The 21,180-nt window shown below is 45.2% G+C and overlaps 1 long non-coding RNA gene across 2 annotated transcripts; it reads right to left on the bottom strand.

Moving 5' to 3' along the window:
• Positions 1-4,302: 4,302 nt before the first annotated feature.
• LOC115306268 lies at positions 4,303-15,125 on the bottom strand. Of its 2 annotated transcripts, none has more exons than XR_003915283.1 (4): positions 15,074-15,125; positions 14,810-14,896; positions 9,497-9,574; positions 4,303-4,909 (listed from the first exon to the last, which is right to left on the bottom strand). It is a non-coding gene; the product is annotated as an uncharacterized LOC115306268 (long non-coding RNA). The 2 variants fall into 2 exon arrangements; XR_003915282.1 differs by lacking the exon at positions 4,303-4,909 and adding an exon at positions 7,885-8,248.
• Positions 15,126-21,180: the final 6,055 nt, after the last annotated feature.

The raw sequence follows: 21,180 nt of genomic DNA on the forward strand, positions 1-21,180 counted from the left end.
GGAAGAAAAACTTTTTTTGGCTATCTGTGTGAGATAGTAACTAAACCTCAGTAATCATTTCACAACACATGTAGATCAACCCATTATACTGTCCCCCTTAAACTTCTAGGGTGCTCTATGTCAACTATATCTCAATAAAAATTAAAAAAAAAAAAACCATTAAAATGGTTAAGGAAAGCTTAACCAAAGGTGACCGTTGAGTAGATACCGAAAGGAAATTAAGGAAAAAAAACCATGGCTACCTGAGGAAAGACGGTGTCAGGCACAGGAAATAAAAATACCTTTGAAAGTGTTTTAACATGACAATAACATGACAGGATTTGAATGTTTTAAAAGTCTTTTGGGGGGGCACCTGACTGGCGCAGTTGGTAGAGTAGGTGACTGACTCCTGATCTCTGGGTCATGAGTTTGAGCCCCATGTTGGAAATGGAGATTGCTTAAAAAAATAAAACCTTAAAAAACCCCATTGGATGCTATGTTGAAGGTTGATTTTTAGGTCAAGTTGAGAAACCAGGAGACCTATGAGGAAGCTGATCCCAGATAAAGGGGACAGTGTCATGGCCCATGGTCCTAGAGGGAAGGCTGTTATGAAATCCAGAGTCTGGATGTATTGTAAAGGGAGGGCCCAAAGGATGTTTCAGTGGTGGGATGTGAGGGAGTCATGGATAATGCTAGTATGTGCGTGAGAATCAGAGAGTGAAGGTGCTGTTTACTGGGGTGAAGAATGAGAAAGAAGCAAGTTTTGGAGGAAGAGAGTGGCAGTGTAGATGGCTGAGTTTGAGACGCATGTCAGAGAGGTGTGGAGGTGCTGAGTGGGCAGCTGTGTGTCCAAGTCTGCAGTCTAGAGGAACGGTCTGGGGTGTCGATACAGATTTAAGAGTCACTAGGTTATGGAGATTATTGAAAGCCATGGTGCTATTAGGTGAGATCACCGAGGGAGTGGGGAGAGACTGGAGGGAGCAGATATTTGAGGACTCCCGACCGGTGACCAGTCAAACCAGAACAAAACAATAGTAGGACATGGTTGAATCTCCCTCAACCCAGTGTGGTGTGGAAGGGTTCCAAAATTTCTGCCTGCTCTGGGGTACCAGTGGAAAGTGGTTGATGATGCCTGACTGGTGACTCTGAAGGGAAAGGTGGGTCCTGGGCCCCGGTGACCCCTGGGGGAGAGCTACAGCCAGACAGGAGGAGACATTCTGGCCAGGCAAGGGCCCAGGTGTGATGCACCCGTAGGCTCCAACTCTGCCAGGGTCTCACGACGCCCAGAGAGAAACCCTCCCAAGTTCTTGGGCTACAGACTCAGCTGGCAGGTGCCAGGACAATACCAAGGGACCCAGCACGATGTGGGGTAGCAGAGCCAAGAAAGTGTGAGGTGCTCAGCTCTGGGGTTCCCTCACAGCCTCAACTGGGGATTCCAAACTCAACTCCCCAGTTTCTTAGGACATTAATTTCAGACATCTCAGAAGTAAAGCATTTGGGAGTCTTAAATACATTTCACAGGAGATTTCCAAGACGTATATCAATTTGCCTCGTCCCTACCGAAGACTTCAGAAGTGTATTAGGGAGAGAAAGCCTTATTTGTTCTAACGTTTGCATAACTAAGAACCCCCCACCCACAACTCCAGAAACAGCCCCCAGAAGGTAAAGCAGCCAGCAACTTGTAAATGGAAGTTTCTAGATGTAAGCACAATTGTAAAATTGCATCAAATCAAGCAGCCCCTTACATTACTAAGTACTGAATTCTGGCTAATAACCAAAGCTTTAAATGGTAAATAATAAATCCTTTAATCCACTGTTGAATTTCAGTTTTTAATTGAAGTCCTGCATTAAGTTTTCTGAGGTTTCAGTAGAAAATGAAGGCAAGCACTTTTTTTTCCTCTGTGGGGAAAAATGAAACACTTCCAGAACACAAACACAACGTAACAGTGATGGACACTCACAGCCTAAAACTCATAATCTCATCTGCTAACAATTAACCTCGTTGGTTTGACTTGTAAACGAGAGTCCAGGAAGGAGTTGACCGTCACTCCCTGCAGTTGATAGGAACCTGTCTCTGGCCTCTGTGCGAATTTGTAGTCTGAAGTCACCAAGTAAACAGGGAGGGAAGAAGGCAAATACACAATAGGTCTTTGTGCTGCAGTTTCTCCCGTGAGACCTGACCCTGCATTCCACATCCTGTACCCACCCCGGAGATCTGACCTACTCCTGCTTTCTCCGTCTTGGTAAATAGCATCATCTATGCAAGCTAACTGCCCAGTTGTTCTAGTTCTCTCCCTGCAGCATCGCCTCTTGGCGAGCCTGGGATACACCACATCCCACGGGCCCCCAGTTCGTGCCCTCGGCCCCACTCCTACTTCTGTTTCCCTCAAGGCCCCTCGTACAACCTTTCTTGGATTCTTGCCCTTATTTCCAAATTGGGGTCCCTGTCACTAACCCACCTCTATTATTTTCCCCCAGTTCCATTAAACTGGCCTTTCTAATAGGCAGATTTGATTGGGGCGCCTGGGAGGCTCAGTCAGGTAAGCCTCCGACTCTTGATTTCACCACAGTTCATGAGTTCGAGTGTCACCTTGGGCTCTGCACTGACAGACGCTGCTTGGATTCTCCTCTATTTTTGTATCACTGACACTCCCCTGCTTGCTCACTTGCTCTCTTGAAATAAACATTAAAAGATTTTATTTCAAGGCAAATTTGATTAAATCACTTCTTCCCTTCCATCTACGTAGTCTCCTGGTGGCTTCACACTGACCAAAACAAGACCCAAGTCCAAGTCCTCGCCCTTAAATATCCCTGTCTGATACTGAACCCACCTCTCTTGTCTCCTGTCTTGAAAATTCTTGTTCTGGCCCCACTGAACTTAGAGCCTTCTGGGTACCCTGTCCTTGGTCTTCACTGTGTCCTTGACAGCTCTCTTTTGATGGGAGGTTTAAGGGCTCTCTCCTTTATAATCTCGTGCATCCCCTAACCCTTCAGTGCAAGCATGTTCCTTGTGTGTGTTACCATGGTCCATTGGTCATGGTATGTAAGTAGCACAGACATTGACTAGTCCTACTTCTTTGTCTTTAGGTTCTTCCATCTTTAAGGATAGGGGCAAGATTTGAGCGTTTGATCTCCAGTGATTAAATAGTGCACTGAGCAAATTATTGAATTATCTCTCAGTAAAACCTTGTAGAAATTAATGAGTTAATGGAACAAGAACACAATAAGCTAGGCTTATATTACTTACCACCATACTGCCATTTGATTCAGCTGAGAATTTGGTCCGAAGGTGAAGATGGTGTTACTATAAAGATTTCCACCACGAGGTTTACACATAGACATTCATGTGTGCACACACATGGACTCCTATAAAGAGACTCTCAACTGAGACAAATAAGACATAGAATGGGAGCATATCCATAAGAAACTTAATTCCTCTGCTAGTTATAAGTCCTTCAGGAGCATAAACAAGTTAAAGTGTATTCTTTGAATAAATGATGTTTGAAGGGAGACTGTGCAGGGCTGGTAGTCTGGCCCTAGCATACTAGTAGCCCCACAAAACCTTCAGAGGCCTGAGCTTTTCCTCTTTCCTGCCCCACCGTACATGGCTTCCAGCCTCTGCTAGAGCTCATGGCACGAGACAACTGCCAGAGCTCCATCCATTACATCCACGTCCTGGTAGCAGAAAGAACTGTCCTCTCCCCCAAAGACATGTTCCCAAATATCCTACTCAACATTTCAACTTGTACCCCATTAGCCAGACCGTCTGAGTGTAACTACACATGGCTACAAGGAAAGATAGAAAACAGTTTATTGTGCAGGAACATTGCTCTGGTGTCTATTTGGTATTACTTCTAGTATATGATTCATTGTTTTACTTGTATTACCCATTTAAAACTTAGGACTATCTTCTGGGAAAGTTACATGCTTGTCCCCATTTTTATAAAGAATTAAGCATTAAGTGCAAAAGGTGAAGTAATTTCTCCAGGGTAACACAGCTGATAAGTGTTGGAAATGAAGATGTAGGTATGTACCTAGGAAAGGCATTTAAGAAATATTCCTTGGCTAAAAAAAAATCCTTCTTATTGAAAGACTGTTTATTTTTTTAATGTATTTATTTTAGGGAGAGAACATGAGTGAAGGAAGGACAGATAGGGAGAGAGAGAAGGCCAATCATGGTGTGCACTGTCAGCACAGAGCCTGATAGGGGGGCTTGAACCCACAGACTGTGATATCACGAGCTGAACAGAAACCAAGAGTCAGATGTTTAACCAAGTGCGTCACCCAGGCACCCCTAAAGCCTGTGTTTATTAACTGAACACATCATGACTGTATATTTACTACTTTCCAGGTAATATGTTAGGATCTGAGGTATTTATTAGTGAATAGGAAGGAACAAGGTCCCTGCCCATAAAGACTTTTAAAAGCAGACAACAAAGAATAAACAAAGACATCACGGACAGTAAACAGGACTTTAAGCGATTTAAGGAACTTGCTGTCAAGTGTACGAGTCAGGATAGGCTGGAAGGCTGTGCTGCAGTAACAATCAAACCCCTCTTCTGGGCACTGGAGGTGAGCAGAGTCACTGTGCCCTGGGCTCCCCCGGGGACCAGCTGACACAAACAGCATCTCCAGCCTCCAGTAGCCTTGTCAGGACAGGTTCCCTCTGGTGATTAAACACATCTACTCAGAAGTCCTCCATCAACACTTGTCACGGCTCCTCATCCTTCTTGTTCACCATGTGATGAAGGGATGGGGGGCAGAGTAGGAAAAGGGCTTAGCTCCATGGAAGAGGCAGACGTGCATCCTCTGTCCTCCTGCTGTGGAGTCTGGCAGCTTGACCTTCCTGGGCACCCCTGGGAACTTTGCGGGGGTAGTCTCCATTCTCCCAGGTGGGATCTACTGATCAGGGCTTCCTTTGGGAATCTTCCTATAGACACATAAAGGAACAATCATGCCTGAGGAGTCCTCCTGGCCTGCAATCCTTCCTTCACCCTGGGAGTTTCTGATTAGACCGTATGAATTGTCCAATTATGCCTCTATAACGTTAGCACCACTGGTCATTTTCTCCCCCTAAACCTATCCATGAGAACCTGGAAGAAACAATGCATCACTCTGTCAACTTGTTTTACTGAAAATGAGTGCAGACAATGCCTCAGTCACGGTGACCGTAGCTCTTGCTAGAGCTACAATGTGGATCGAGTTTGGTTTTGTTGTGTGTACTCTCAGTCTCGTGACTCCGTTCCGTGGAACACTTCATAATCACCATTCGGTTTCCACTGGAAGGATGTGCCTATATCCCTACAGTTTTCCTTGGACTCAGTAAGAGGGAAATGGTAGTCTCATTTCTTGTGAGGCATAATTGGCCTATATCAATAATTTCACCAAATGGTTTCACTACCTTGTGGGTTATTGTAATTTCTTGGAAAATTGTGATAAAATTTGTGGAGCCATTCATCTCCTCTTGGCACCTTTCTGCTCTTTGAGTCTCTAATGGTTTCCATTATTTCCTCCCTTGTGATATACTTCCCTAATTTTTCTTTATTGCTCTGTGATTACTGGTGCATTGCTGTTTTTGTAAAGAAAATTTGAAACATGCTATACCCTACAGGGCTTGTTCTGATTTATATTCATTTTCTTGAAATGTTAATAAAGCAGAATTAATTTAAAATTGGCCAATTTGAAACATTCCAAGACCCACCTTCTATACCTGGAAATGAGCAAAATATTTCATGTAAACAGAAGAGAATGGTAATTTCCATGTTCTGTTTGCAATGCCAATGGATTCCTTTTGTCCTGAAAGGAACTCCTTTGGCTTTCTGTATTTGCAGAAAGACCCACTTTAGCTGACGGTCCTGGCTTGATACAGTTCAACCTGAATTAAATACATGTTGTACCAGACATGCTATTTGCCCACCTAATAGTGATTCTCACCCTGTTTAAAATTTTTTAATGCTTTTTATTTATTTTTGAGAGACAGAGAGAGACAGCTGGAGCAGGGGAGGGTCAGAGAGAGAGGGAGATACAGAATCTGAAACAGGCTCCAGGCTCTGAGCTAGCTGTCAGCACAGAGCCTGACATGGGGCTCGAACCCACGAACCATGAGATCTGACCTGAGCCGAAGCCAGATGCTTAACTGACTGGGCCACCCAGGTGCCCCAGATTCTCACCCTGTTTAAAAACAGAATGAAGAATGCTATTCAAGTTGGCAATGTGCTTACCTGGGAACTACGGCTCCAGCCTCCTTGACTGCTCAAATAGCCGTGCAACAGTTTGGGCCAATGGGAAGCAAATGGTGGGCACTGAACAGGGCTCCTCGGCAAGCTCCTTAGAGAGCAGGCGAACTCAAATGGCTTGCACATCGCCCATGATCTTTCCCCACCTTCCTTTATGGACTGCAAATGTGATTATAAAGCAACTACATCATGTTCATGAAATCATCAGACACAAATTTCTTCTTTAAAAAGCAGTGACAATCTCCTTGACCTCATCCGCAGCAATTTCCTACTTGACACATCCCCAAAGGCAAGGGAATCAAGAGCAAAAATGAACTATTGGGACCTCACCAAGATAAAAAGCCTCTGCACTGCAAAGGAAACAATCAACAAAGCTCCTAGGCAACCAACAGAATGGGAAAAGATAGTTGCAAATGGCATATCAGATAAAGGGCCAGTATCCAAAATCTACAAGGAACTTACTAAACTCCACACCTGAAAAACGAATAATCCAGTGAAGAAATGGGCAGAAGACTTGAACACACTCCTCCAAGAGGACATCCAGATGGCCAATAGGCACATGAAATGATGCTCAGCATCACTCATCATCAGGGAAATACAAATCAAAAGCACACTGAGATACCACCTCATTTCAGTCAGGGTGGCTAAAATGAACAAATCAAGAGACTATAAGATGCTGGCGAAGATGTGGAGAAATGGGCACCCTCCTGCACTGGGGGTGGGAATGTAAACTGGTGCAGCTGCTCTGGAAAACAGTGTGGAGGTTCCTCAACAAGTTAACAATAGAACTCCCCTATGACCCAGCAATAGCACTATTGGGGATCTACCCAACGGATACAGAAGTGCTGATGAATAGGGGCACATGCACCCCAGTGTTCATAGCAGCACTGTCAGCAATAGCCAAATCATGGAAAGAGCCTAAATGTCCATCAACTGATGCATGGATCAAGAAGATGTGGTTTATATATACAATGGAATACTATGTGGCAATGAGAAAGAATGAAATCTGGCCATGCGTGGCAACGTGGATGGAATCCAAGAGTGTCCTGCTAAGTGAAATAAGTCAGGCGGAGAAGGACAGATACTGTATGTTTTCACTCATAAATGGAACAGGAGAAAATTAACAGAGGACCATGGGGGAGGGGAAGGGGGGAAAATAGGGAGAGGGAGGAAGGCAAATCATGAGAGACTCTTGAATACTGAAAACAAACTGAAGGATGAAGGTGGAGGGGGCGGGGGAAAGGGGAAAGGGGGGGTGATGGGTATGGAGGACACTTGTGGGGATGAAATGGTGCTCCCTATAGGACTGGCTGAGGCCTTGGTAGTGATAGTATTGAAGATGAACTTTCCCTCAACCCACTAGTCATCTTATTCCATGACAGATGTATCTCTGGAGAACACTGTCTCATAAAACCTGTACACAAACTTTTCCATCTCATAGTATGTGTGCAAGAACTCAATCTGGGCCAGTTAGCCCCTGTGGATCTTGGTCCCATGATCCAAGAGAATGAGGATAATAGAACATGCCTTGTAAAATTACTGTGAGTGGAAATTTGCCATTCCTCTGAACTTTCTAGGTTTAGAGAACCGGTAGGAAATAAGAGCCATTGCCCCAGGTAGGAGCTGAAAATGCGTTATATTTATAAACATCTTTGCAGCAAGGGTGAAGTCCAATGATGTCACCTCCTCAGTGTCTCTCCACTTTCTCCAGAACAGGTGAGGAGCAATAGTAGCAGTGGCTGACATTTCATGGGGGCAGAAATGCCAGTAACACGAACGGCACAAAGGAGCATCTGCTGTAAAGTTGGTTTTGGAGCATAGAAGTGGACAGTGGCACACCAACCTCTAGTTTTTGGTCATAGAGGCTGCAATTTTCCTCCTGAGGGCAGATGACATGGTGTGGGTATTTTTCTAGTTAGCCCAGCTCCAAGCCTGGTTCTGCAGCTTTCCAAACATCTCTGTGGTACATGCGAAAAGGTAGACCTCTTTGAATAGCATCCTTTTCTGCTGGTGACTACATACCTGACTGAGGACTAAAGGGTGGAAAGGAGATCAAGTATGGGACAAAATGTGTGAAAGAAGCACATGGTAGGTAGTCTATATGCTGCAGACACAGGGTTGTATCACCTCTCTGATGGCAGTGTGCTCTTCAGTCCAGGGCTTTGGTCAGTGTGAGGAATAATTGACTTAATAACGGAAAGGATCTAGAACAGTGGCTTACACGTAATAATTGTTCAGGACATACCAAGTACTAACGTTATCGCCCTTAGGTATGAGGATAATCCCCAAGTACCGAACTGCTCAAGCAGCCTGGGAGTGGGGTCCTGGGGCTTGGACTGAAGCAAGATGGCACTGTGCCCACAAGGTGTCTCAGTGGGATTGAACCCAGCTCCCCCCAGGAAGACCCGACTCCCAAGCGCACAATGTCTTCTGATGAACCGGCATTCTGGTGCCGGGTCCTGCTGACAGTCCTTATCCAGTGTAGCGAAAGCGAGAAGCTTTCTAACAAAGGAAAGCAATCTCTGTGTTGGCTCTTGAGCCACTGCTGCCATGTCATCAGGTGACATGGACGAGAGGTGGATGGTCCAAGGTGCGTTCGTATTGGCGTTTGTCAAGTGCCTTGTGCCCTGCACTTCCAGGGAGTGCTGAGATGTTTAACGTTATTCATCACATGAAAACTTCTTTAAATCTCTTGGGGGACAGTTTGTAGATCAAAGATTTGAAAATCGTTTCTTTGATGATTGATTTCCTAAATCGTATAAGCAAAATCTTTGTTTTCTCAAAGATACATTTGCTTTTGCCTTGTTGAGACTTGAATCGACACAGACATAAACCTTCCCGAGGTCAGGGCCACAGTCTCAGATGCGGGTCCAGATCAGAAGACATGAGTCATCACCCTTCATTTTCAATGATGTGCACAGGAAAGAAATCTCAATTAAAATGTAAAAAGAGATCCTCTCCAAAGGTAATGGTTTCCAGCACTCAGGCAGAGGAAATGCAGAAAGAAGTGATTTTGAGTGTTTCCTCTGCTTACAAGTGGAGATTTTAGTAATCAAATGTGTGTTCAGAAACAGTAATCTCCTGAAGTACAAACTAGAGGTTTCTGTCACACTCAGAAGTGTAAGATGTTACACATGCTTTACATAGGTCTTATTTCCTCCAACCAAATTAACACCAGAACTGATGGAGTAAAGGGACCTTCCTTTCTGCCCCCGCGGTACTCTGGGCCATCCTGTGGATGGTGGGGAGGCTGTCACAAGACACCCGTGCTGGTCACTCACCTCAGGCACATCCAGCCTCGCTGTGCTTACTAGAGCCAGATGAATTCTCCATTTGTCCTGACCCTCAAGTATAGCTCCCTTAAAAAAAAAAAAAAAAACTCAAGAAGTGAGGAGTACAATTTTAGTTTTCTCCACAAACCCCCAACAGTAAGGTTGCTGGTGATGACGCTGAACTGAGGTGATCAGCATTAATCCCTCCCATCCACGTGAATTTTCACTTGTCACATGAAAATAGAAGGTTCTGCACTTGGAACTGAAAGCAAGTGAACTTACACGCTCGGTATTTTCTCCACCTCTGTCCACGCCCTGCAAGCACCTGGTGTCACACCACCCAACAGAGTTCCACGCTTCCTACTTCTTTCATCCAGATCCTTGCCGAGCACCCTGTTTCAGGAACAAGGCGCCTGTGGGTGTGGCCTTACCAGGAGCCCCTCCTTTTGTCTGAAGCCTCTCCCTCAATTTTTCTTCACTTCCAAGCCTTCAAATTTTCTTTTCCATCAACACCCTGCTCATCCCCAAAAGATGTAACTTGAGTGCATATTATATGGTAGCTAATAACCATCTCTCCCCTTTAAAGTCAGGCACTGTCCACATTTTCTTATTCCACAGGCCTCCCACTTTCCTTTTTTTAAATTGTAAACATTTAAAAAATTAATTTACTTAGAGTACAAGCAGGGGTGGGGCAGAGAAGGAGAGAGAAAGAATCCCAAGCAGGCTCCAAGCTGTCGGCACAGAGCCTGAAGAGGGGCTCAAACCCATGAACCACAAGATCATGACCTGAGCCGAGATCAAGAGTCAGAGGCTTGACTGACTGAGCCCCCAGGCATCTCTGCAATTTTGTTCTCTTCGTGGGAGCAGTGTTAAAACTTCCCTAGCTGCCTCTGAGAAAGCAGGGCAGCACCTCCAAGGCCAATGACATGGCAGGGAAAGATGCCCTGGGAGGCAAATGCTCCTAGGAAATTCCCCAAATGGGAAGAGGGCCCCCTTCCCCCACCAGGCTGTCTCCGTAAGGAAGTGGTAGCTCCCAGCAGGTGTATGTTCACCCCACCCCACCCCTGCTCCCTGCAGCCCTGACGGCTTTAGTTTCTAGCTCCCGTGTGATGACCTCCTGTTGCCCCCAACTTGTTCTGTTTCACCTACTTAATCCATGTCCTTGCAGTACCGCTGACACTGAAACTGGTCCTTCAGCTGCTTTTCTCAGGAAGCAATGCCCAGGCAGAAAGCTGGACTGCGAGGTTTCCAAAGGAAGGACTCGGGGAAGTCAAGCTTCTGTAGCTCCCAGGCCAGGGTGGGGCTGGCAGAGATGTGGGGTCCTGGTCACCTCCCTTCTGGCAGGGGCAGGAATGGGGGCAGGAAGCCCGCATCCACAGTGTGTGCCGACCTCGGTGCTGTAAATCCCCCCACCAGAGCCAGGCTGAAGCTTCCAGTGTGACGTCCCAGGATTCAGAATCGGGGACATGGGCACAATAAGCTCTCACAAGCTGGTGCAAGCTGCTTAGAGCTTGCCATGTGTCACGGGTACCCCACTTACACTGGCCTTCTGACCTTAAATTGTTCTATTGTAGGGACTTAAGGGACTCAGATTCTAGTGTTTTCCCAAACTTGATTAAACAACTTTCCCCTCTTTCCTCGCCTCCACCACTTTTTTGTGTGGAGGACAGGGATGGAAATGGGAGGCAGGGCATTGATCATGAAAGTGGAAGTAATATGAATTTCACTGGACTCTATTTTGCATTTTTCCTGTTAGGAGTGCACTTTCTTGGTGGCAGAACTGTAGACATAAAGGGATGGAGGACCATCCCCAAACCACGTGGCCCTCTGGGATTCCATCTCTCCTTCCTGTTAAGCTGACGGTGCTAAATTAAAGACAGCCATGAGTGTGATTAAAGATAATCAAAATACTGACCCACATCTCTCTCTCACTTCACCACAGTTAGACCATGAAGGGCTGTCTGTATGGAGTGTACCTTCTCCTCTTCCCACTGGTCTGGTCTGACTCCTAGTGGTCTGGTGTCTGACGTACCCTTTGCTCCTCCCCTCGGATCTGCCCCCAGATCTGGGTTGAAGCATACCCCGTCCCTCTTCCATAATACTGTGTGAGTCACCATGTGGTTTACAACTATACTTCTTGTCGAAAAAGTTTAGGGCCATATGTGTTCTGGAACCTAAAATTTCTGTATTTTAGGAAGGGAAAATTCCCAAAATATTCCTATTTGTATATGCATACAAAATACTGTATGAAATCTGTAGTGAGACTTGTGGCACCATTTTTTAATAAAAGACAAGAACATTTCACCCATGAAATATACAAATATTGACATGAAGTGAGATAAATAAAAACTATAGATAGGAAAAATAGGCTTTAGGAAATACCGATAAGACACTGTGAACCATGTGCTAGATTCTAGGTTGATCATCTGTCCCTTCCACCAGGCACTGAGTTTTTGGAGGACAGGATGTATGCCTCACCATGGATGCATGATGAGTGCCTGGCTCAGAGCAGACTCCCCAAGGGAGCATGCTGAGTTCATCTCACACCACACACACACACACACACACACACACACACACACACACACACACACACGACGACCACCACCACCACCACTGGGGTTACTGGCCCAGTCTCTCCTGGAGCCATGTTTCTTCCCAGAAAGGCTGCTAAACTAAAAAATACCTTGTCCCTCCTGTCTTGGATTTATTGACCAATGACCTGAGCTAGTAGCTCTTCAGTTAATTTTCATAAGGTTTGGTGAATGAATTAGAATTAAGGGAAATGAGATTATCACAGAGAATAATGAGGAAATTGAAACCACTGGAAAATATAATCTTTGATCTACAGGATAAAATATTTCAGATTCTGTGCACTACCAAAGCTTCATTTGGTAATCAAGGCTTAGTCAAGGATTTCAAATCCATAATTGTGTTCCATTTAACTGCATTTATAAGTAAGCAAAAAAAAAATACCATTGGAAAGGCATTAGAAAATTCTCTCAAAGTATTTAGGTGAGAAAAGAGATGATTTCATTATCCATCTCTAGATCTTCTGCTCAGTTTAATGTGCGTTATCTTACGTAATTGAACATAATGAATTTTTTGCCACTTGACAATGAATCACTACAACACTCAAGTCCTGGGAATTGTAAGGTCATAAAATGCTTAAATATTAGTCTTATTTCTCACCAAAGAGGATTCTATTCCCATTGATATTTGAATTGTTTAGTGACGACTGTCAAACTTTTTAAATTCATTTTTTGAATGATCTTAAGTACAAATAGGAAAGAACACGAATAAAGAATGTATAGATCCTGAACGTTTGCAAATTCCATGTATGCCTGAGCAAATCTGAGGAATTAAACAAGTGGGCGGACAGTGCACACTACCGTAATTAAAACAGGCTCCATGTGAGCTGCTTCTGACATGTGGCAGATGGAAAAATGGGTTTCTTTTTGCTATCTTTATGCAAATTGTCAAGGATAATCACTCTGAGTCCATGCCTGGCTTGCACACGCAGGTTAATTAATCAGCATACCTGACACACGGTCAGTTCCAGATACTAGCACACTGAGTTTGGGGGTGTGGTAGAGCTTCGGACCTCATTAAAGTCCTATAAATCTCAAGTGACTTTCATATAATTGAGGAATAACTTCTTTACACCAAAGAGCTGTTGGTGAGCAGTCTGATTCTTCTGTACTATGGAGTTTTCATGTTTCTAGTTCAGTTAAAAAGAAAAAACAATCCTGGGAATGGTTTGTATAAAATCATGAGCACCAAAGCTCATGGTCAACATGATTCTAAAGTGAGAAAACCGCTCCCAGGAAGAGTTCCTAGGAGTCTCGAGTGTGCCCACAGACTCTGCTCTAGGTGTTCTACCAGCTGTCACACGTGATCTCTACCCCCAGGAGCCCTTGTGGTGGGTCCTGCTTTCTCTGTTCCATTTCCTCTTACTGATTTCAGACAACCCTTTAGGGACAGAATTTGGGGGACAAAAGAACCAGAGCTGGCAGTTTTTCTGGAAGCTGTAATCTAAAGCGATGGCTTCTCCTGCTGACATCAGTCTAGAACAAGGCACTGCCTGGACGCCCATGCAGCCGTTTGCTAGCTAGGCCCCCTGCTCACCTCTTGGTTCCAGAACCCATACTGATGTAAGAGTAGAAGTGAAGCACCAATGTGTCCTGGGCGCTGGCTGCCCCAGCCACTGTCCACTGCACGCCTCCGCTGCGTCTGATCTCACATGGAGGGTCCCTGGGAGCTCTCTTTCCCTCCATTTGCTGTGACCAGAGGGGGCCCCACCAGATTCCTCTGCCATCCTGCCCTACACACACACACACACACACACACACACACACACACACACACACGTGAGCACACCACGCCCTACCTACAGGGCTCCAGGGGCAGACTCCATGACTCAGGTCTTGCACTTAGTGTGACTTCACTTAGGGAGGTGTGCTAAGTTCACTCCTCCGTACAGGGGACTTGCTACCCCACTGGGCCTTTGCGAGGATTGGAGAGGGTGATGGGGTTAAGTGCTCAGCACCCTGCACAGCACCTGGTAAATGCATGATCGCGGTAACTGTTATGACAGCCTCTCTCACCGTACTTGAGCCTTGGATGAGTCTGCCTTTGGCCCCCAAACCACGGGCCTTGGTTCTGTAACTGCATTTCTTACTCCTCTTCCAGAATACTCTGCAGTGAAGCCTAGAGCCCTCCCTCCTGCTGTGGGCTTTTCCTTTGTGCAGATGCTTCTCATGTTAACAACCTGGTTGAACTGAAAACTGTCACCTTGCCACCCTTGCTGGCTGCCTGCAGCACTGGCCACCTTGCTTGTCACCCTCTGCATGAGGACCAGGGCCTGGCCTCTCCCTGACTCCCCTCTCTGGCCACCAACTCCTCTGCTTAGAGGCGCAGTCAAAAGATAGAAACATGCTGTGTCTGAGCTGCATTTTTATCCATGAATTAGATGATAAATTAGATAATTATATAACAGGATTCAGATGAGCAGAGAAACTTTGTGAGTAAACCCCATTTCATCCAGAGAGATTTAAGAATGGGACACTCAGGCACACTATTTTTTAGAGAAATTCCTTCCAAGCTAACTCTAGTTCCTGATTTTCTAAGATTTATCATTCATAAAAAATGAAATTAAAACCTATTAAATAGTTGTATCAGTTATTAATATAAGAGGTGCTCTGTGACCTTGAAGTGACCGTTGCTGGTCCCCTTAACTTCTAGATGAAATAGTTCAACTGGTCCTAATCTTTACAAAGTAGTGGACATGCAGTTTCTCGGTGTGGTTTTTAGGCCACTTACCTCAGAATCAGGAAGGACTTTCTCAGACTCGTTAGACCTGCGCTTCGAGCTTACGTAGAGCACTAAGCGTTTCGTGCCAGTAAATCTCTGAAATAAAACATGAAGTGTTTATTGCGCAATAACCCCGTATCATTGGTGCAGCATGCTCAAAGTGTCCTGAGGACCCATTTCCAATGTGTGGGTGCTGGGGGAGGGCTCCCCACGCCACCAGGCAAGTCCCTGACCCCGGGGGGTGCCCTAGAGGCCACTCCATTCTCACTGTACCCAGACATCACATGAGCGGTCACAGGGTAGGAACTCCCACCCAAAGTTTTCTTGATTCAGAGACGAGAGTGGCCGAATTCAGCCCCTTCTGTGGTTCTAATGATGCACTGCTCTCTGTGGTGTCATGATAAAAGCATAGAATTTCTCGGCGTGTCGAAGTCACGTGGGTTATTTTTCATGGCTGACAACACGTTTGTAGCGGTGCTCAGAGTGGTGGGCACAGTAGCAGGGGAAGGGGCCACAGGCTTTAGGGAGAAGTTCTAATACAAATAAAGTGACTTGTCATTTTCAAGGTGTGGGTATGTAGACCGCTTCTGAGCAAACAAGTCTGTTTGTCAGTGTCAGTGTATTGGGCTGTTCGGAGAGACTGAGGTTTATCACAAGGAACTGGCTCACACAGTCACGGATGCTGAGGGTCTCAAGTGCCGTAGTCTGGCCAGAGACCCAGGAGACCACATGGCAGGGTGCCAGTGGGAAGGGCACTGGCTTGAGGTGGGAGATGAGTCGATGTTAGTACCAGTGTGAAGGCAGGAAAAAGCTGATGTCCCCGGGGCAAGGCAGGCATGCCGAGGGAAATTCTCTCCTCCTTGGGGCAGTCAGCCGTCTGTTCAAGTGTCTTCAACTGATTGGATGGGGCCCACCACATTATGGAGGCCACTTGATTCTACTTACCTTATCGATTTACCTTTAGGGGCTCCTGGGAGGCTCAGTTGGTTAAGCATCTGACTCTTGATTTCAGCTCAGATAATAATCTCACAGTTTTGAGATGAAGCCCCGCGTTGGGCTCTATGCTGGCAGCGTGGATCCTGCTTGGGATTCGCTCCCTCTCCCTCGGCCCTTCCTCTGCTTGAGCGTCAGCACTCTCTCTCAGAAAAACACGTTAAAACATTTAAAGTGATGCCCTATACCAAGCGTGCACATTAGGCTGTGAGTCCTTAGACTCTTAAAGAGTAAGACAAAAAGCAACTCCCGTTTTTGTTATTTACCATGTCCTTAAACTTGACCTAAAAAGTGACTTGTTGAGAGTCGAAAAAAACTTTGTGTAGTTTATCGTCATGAAATTAAAATTCATAAAAATCTTCATGGTAACTTGCCTTTTAGAAACAATCTCCAACACACACTTCCATCATTTCACTTATTTCTAGGTTTTAACTTTGTTCCCTTTTCCTGTAACTAATATAGTGAGCCAGCTTAATTCATTAAGCATTTAATTGAGGCTAAAAAGTCACTGCTTCAGCTCATGGAGTGATTATCTCAATTAGGCTGAGTTTATAAGTACTGTGCTGTTTAAGGCCGGTGTTAGCACTCACCTTCCCCCACTGTACAGTTATTTTGATAAAATAAGGGTAAAGGGCACTTAAATATCAAGAGTGGCACAGATAACTGGTTAAAAAAAAAAAAGGCCAACCATGTGACAGCTCAAAATGCTGATCAGCTCAGGGCCACTTGTATGAATTTCAACAAAAGGCAGTCGGGTGGGTGTCTGTGTGTAATGTATGAAGGACAGGGTCCCAGGGGGGCAATCTGCAATTAGGCCATGAATTCAGCCCAGCAGTCCCTAAGTACTGATGTCTGTGACCTGTGGAGGTGTTAAGGGGACGTGGAGTATTTTTCCTTAATTCTCCCAGCGGTTGCTGTTGTGAATGACAAACACATATTTTAAAGAAAAGATCAAGCTGTATATATTCAGAACATAATTTTCTAACACAGTGATATATTTATCTAAATGGCAAAGAATAAATAAAAAGATTGAAACTATCCAGTTACAGCAATGGGCAAATCCTCTAAACACAGAAAATCAACAAGGAAACAATGGCTTTGAATGACACACGGGACCAGGTGGACGTAACAGATGGACTCAGGACATTTCATTCTGCAGCAGCAGAATCCACACTTCGCGAGTGTGCACTGAACATTCTGCAGAGCAGATCACACACTGGGTCACAAACCCGCCCTCAGCAAGTGCAAGAAGACTGAGAAGGCATATGCTCTAACCACAGGGCTATGAAACTAGAAGTCAACCACAAGAAGAAAGATTTGGAAAGACAACAAACACATGGAGGTTAAGTAGCACAAAAAGAAATGTAACCTGAAGACAACAAACACATGGAGGTTAAGTAGCACAAAAAGAAATGTAACCTGGTTTGGGATCCTAAAAAAATAAGCTAGAAAAAGTACACCCTGAGTGGATGGCTTACCTGGAAGTCCACCGAGTCTCAAGGCAGCAGCTGTTGGATTCACTGGGGCATCTGCTTAAAATGAGGCCCCAAACCGCGAGAACATGACTTGAGGAGGCACACGCTAAACTTCGCTTTGCTCGCCTTTGAGTTTAGCCACAATATAATTGCTTTCTGAACTTCAAATAATAGGGATGCGGCAAACATCTTAAGTCTGTTGTAAGAGGTTAAATATTAAGAACCGCTGAGAAGTCCTGCTCTTGGATCAACCGGGGACGGTTGTGCGGCATACTTGAGGTGCCTAAAAGTTGACAGAGGCACACTGGAGGCATTAGAGCCACTACTCTAGTCAAGCTGCAGCGAGAGGCTTTGAACATACAGGAAGCCTGTCCAGGCTCTGGCGCGAGGACAGGATTTCAGGGGATCAAGGAAGAGGGACAATCCCCACAAAACCTATACGCGTTTTGTTAATATTGAGATGAACATGCAGCAATCCCTGCATTTTACATGAAGCTTCTCTCCCTGAGCAGGGAGGGGCTCGACAGTGTCGATGTGGAAACCTTACCCCCAAGTCACAAACACAGATGTCCTCGTCTTCCCTCTCCTGGCCTTCTGGAGTTTTCTCTTAGGTTTACAGTTCCTCTTTCCTGCTGCAGTTAACTCCTGAGGCTCACACGCCTGCCCCTGTCTGTCCACAGACGCTCCTGTTCCATTGCCTCCACACTTAAAGAGTCCCCTGGGGACATGCAAATGGAGCTCATTGTCCCCTTTCCATTGACATATTTCTGCAGAGAAGTTTCACTGCCCTCGTGGTCCTGGTGGTGCCCCCAACTCTTCCCTGCTCTGGAGGCGGCACACTGGCCCCTGGCCTGGAGCAGAACAGGCCTGACTGGAGAGCAGATGGTGTGGCTGCCAGGCTGCTGGGGAGGGCATCCGCCTCTGTCTCCCTGGAGGGCCAGGGGAGGGCTCCCACCTTCTGCAGGGTCCCTGCTGCACGCGGGCTCTATCCCCACGTTCCCAGAACACCTGAGGCTGAGGCAGGCGGCAGGACGGACCCTGAGCTCCGTGAAGGGCAGGGAGGGTGCCTGCGTGTCTGCGGCCCAGCTGGGGTCCTGCAGGGCAAGGAGGGAAGCAAAAAGGGTGGCGACAGAGCCTGACCCGTGGCTTGGGGACAAGGACGAGGCACGGTGAGACCAAAGACCATGTAAGAGGCTCTATCCAGTTGCATGTTTCAGACCAGGGCTCACTTGAGTGGGAGGCAGCATGCAGAACTTTCTGGAATGATGGAAATGTTTTCTATCTTGACTGCTTTGTGCTTGAATGGATGTATTCATTCGTCAAAATGGATCAAATTGCTGGTCTGCTCCTCTGCCTCAGTGGATCGTCAGCTCCGTGGGAGCCAGACCACGTCATGCGTGTTGACACCTCGCATGGGTCCAAACCGGAGGACACGTGATGACTGCTACAAGGGAGGGGGAAGGGCAAAGCAGAAAGGAAGGAAAAGATGGGAAAGTCCTGTGTTCACCTTTGCCCCCTTAAGGGAGGAGGGTGTTGGGCTATTTGTCAGACCCCAGCCTGGGTGCTGGCTCTGAGACCTCGAGGAAGCACAGAGATTTTTGGCCTGTTTAGGACAAGCACTAGCGGATATCAAGCGTAGTATTTAAATGACCATAATTCAAGTACTGTGTCACTGGTAAAGGCACAGACAGGTAGTGTGCTTTTAAATCTTCTTCAAGGAACGCGTCACCCTCCTCTGTTTCATCGATGAGCACAAGCTCATGGCCAAGACCACTATGGGCCCAGCACGCTGATGGATACAGACGACCAAGGACAACTCTCCCAGTGTGACTGTTTATCAACAGTAGGAGACGAGGAGAGTGGTGTGGGCTTGTAGTTTTGAGAGAAAAAGGCAGAAAATGCAATCGTGCAAATACAAATTCATTTTTTAAAGGCACAGAAAATCTACCTTAATCAAAATAATTTTTTTTTAATTTGAAAGTTTTAGTTAGGAATAATTGTGCCTAACAAACTTTGCATGCTTAAAGTGTGTATGTAAGTTGGTATGTTTAATACTTGTGTACAACTGAAGGCATCGACTTCCTCGAACTAATGAACATGTATTACACCTAAAATTTCCTCTTAGCCCTTAAAATCTCCTGCCTCACTCTGCCACCACTGAAAGGCAGTCACTACAGATTCGTTAGCACTTTCTACCATTTTATGTAAATAGAATCATACTGGCAAATCATCTTTTCTCTCTTTTAATCGACGTAATTATTTTGAGATTCATCTCTGTGGCTGTGTTTACCAACAGTTCGCTATTTATTGCTGAGCACTGTTCTGCCGTGTGGACGTACTATAATTTCTTCACTCACTTATCTGATGGTCACTTGGTTATTTCTGGGTTGTGCTTACTACAAATGAAGCTACCATTCTGATTTGTATGTGGTCTCTATGTGAAAATACGTTTCCCTTTCTTGTGGGTGAAAACCTGTTGTCTGAAGTGGGTGTACTATTTCACACCCTCACGAGCAGTTGCTGAGAATTTTTGGAACTTGTCACCTTCAGGAAGCACTGTTGGAGGAGTCCTTTGAAACAGAAACATTTTAGAGGATGTGGGGTGGTAACTCAGGGTCTTCATTACAGTTTCTTAATAACCATGATGCCAAGGATGTTTCTATGTGTTTACCTGCCATGTGTACCTTGCGTAGTGACGTGTCCAAGGTTTTGATCTGCTTGTTTATTGGGTCATTTGTTTTCTTACTGAGATAGGAGTTCTTTGTGTATTTTTAAGAATCCTTTGTCAGACCTATCTTTTCCAAGTGTTTTATCGTAGGTCAAGATTTCCCCATTTTCATAATGGTGTCTTATGAAGAACAAAAATTTAAATTTTTTATGTTCACTTTAATCATATTTTTCTTTTACAGTTCAATTTTTTTGTGTCCTTTTACAAAATCTTTGCCACATTCAGGAATACTGAGAACCTCTTTTATGCTTTCTTTAAGTGGTTTTATGGTTAAGCACTTGCATTTAGGTCTAGAATCAATCTCTTGGGAATTTCTGCCTCCAGAAAGCCAAGGGCCAAGGCTCATTGTTTGGTGCATGGCTGTCGACTTGCCCCACATCAGTCACTGAAAATGGTCTTGTTCCTCATTGGATTGCTTCAACGACTTTGCCAAGAATCCATTCACTGTAGAATTATGTGTCTATTTTGGGATCTGTAGTCTGTGCCAATGATCTATGTATCTATTTTATGTCATTACAATATTTTCATTATAGTTTCATAATGTCTTAAAATTGAGTAATAGGAGTTCCAACATTGGTTGAGTTTATTTTTTGTTTTTTAAATTTGTGATTTTCTACACAAGTTTTACAATGGGTTGTTAAAATTTCTGCCAAAAGAAAAAAGCCTGCTGACATTTTGATTAGGGTTGTGTTGTTTCTATAGATCAGCTTGGGGAGAATGGACATTATGACAATATGAAGTCTTCCAATTCAGAAACATGATAGTTGCTCCATTTATTTGGATCTTCAGTTTCTCTCAAGAATATTTTGTGGTACATGTGGATGTGTCCTGCACCTACTTTGACATCCAAACTGTTAAATGAGGATCATAAAAGCCCACGCCCCATAAGTTTGGGGTAAGTAAGGGTATGCACACAGGGCTCAGCACATAGTCACCCAACCAACAGTACCACTAGAGGACAGAAGGCCATCTTGCAATTGAAGAAGGAAAACATGGTGAAGACCAGGCATTCATTTTAAGAACGATTTAACCAAAGAATGCACTGACAAGTCTGATGTGCTTCCAAACATGCTTGCTTAAGCCCCACGCTCTCCTTCCCCATTGGTTACAGTGATGCTTGAGCTTATAATGGGCTTTATAGGGTTTGTGTGCTTGGTTGCTACTTCTATTCAGGAATCAAGTTT

Source organism: Suricata suricatta, chromosome 11 (genome assembly GCF_006229205.1).
Source record: "Suricata suricatta isolate VVHF042 chromosome 11, meerkat_22Aug2017_6uvM2_HiC, whole genome shotgun sequence".
In the NCBI taxonomy this organism is placed as follows: Eukaryota; Metazoa; Chordata; class Mammalia; order Carnivora; family Herpestidae; genus Suricata; species Suricata suricatta.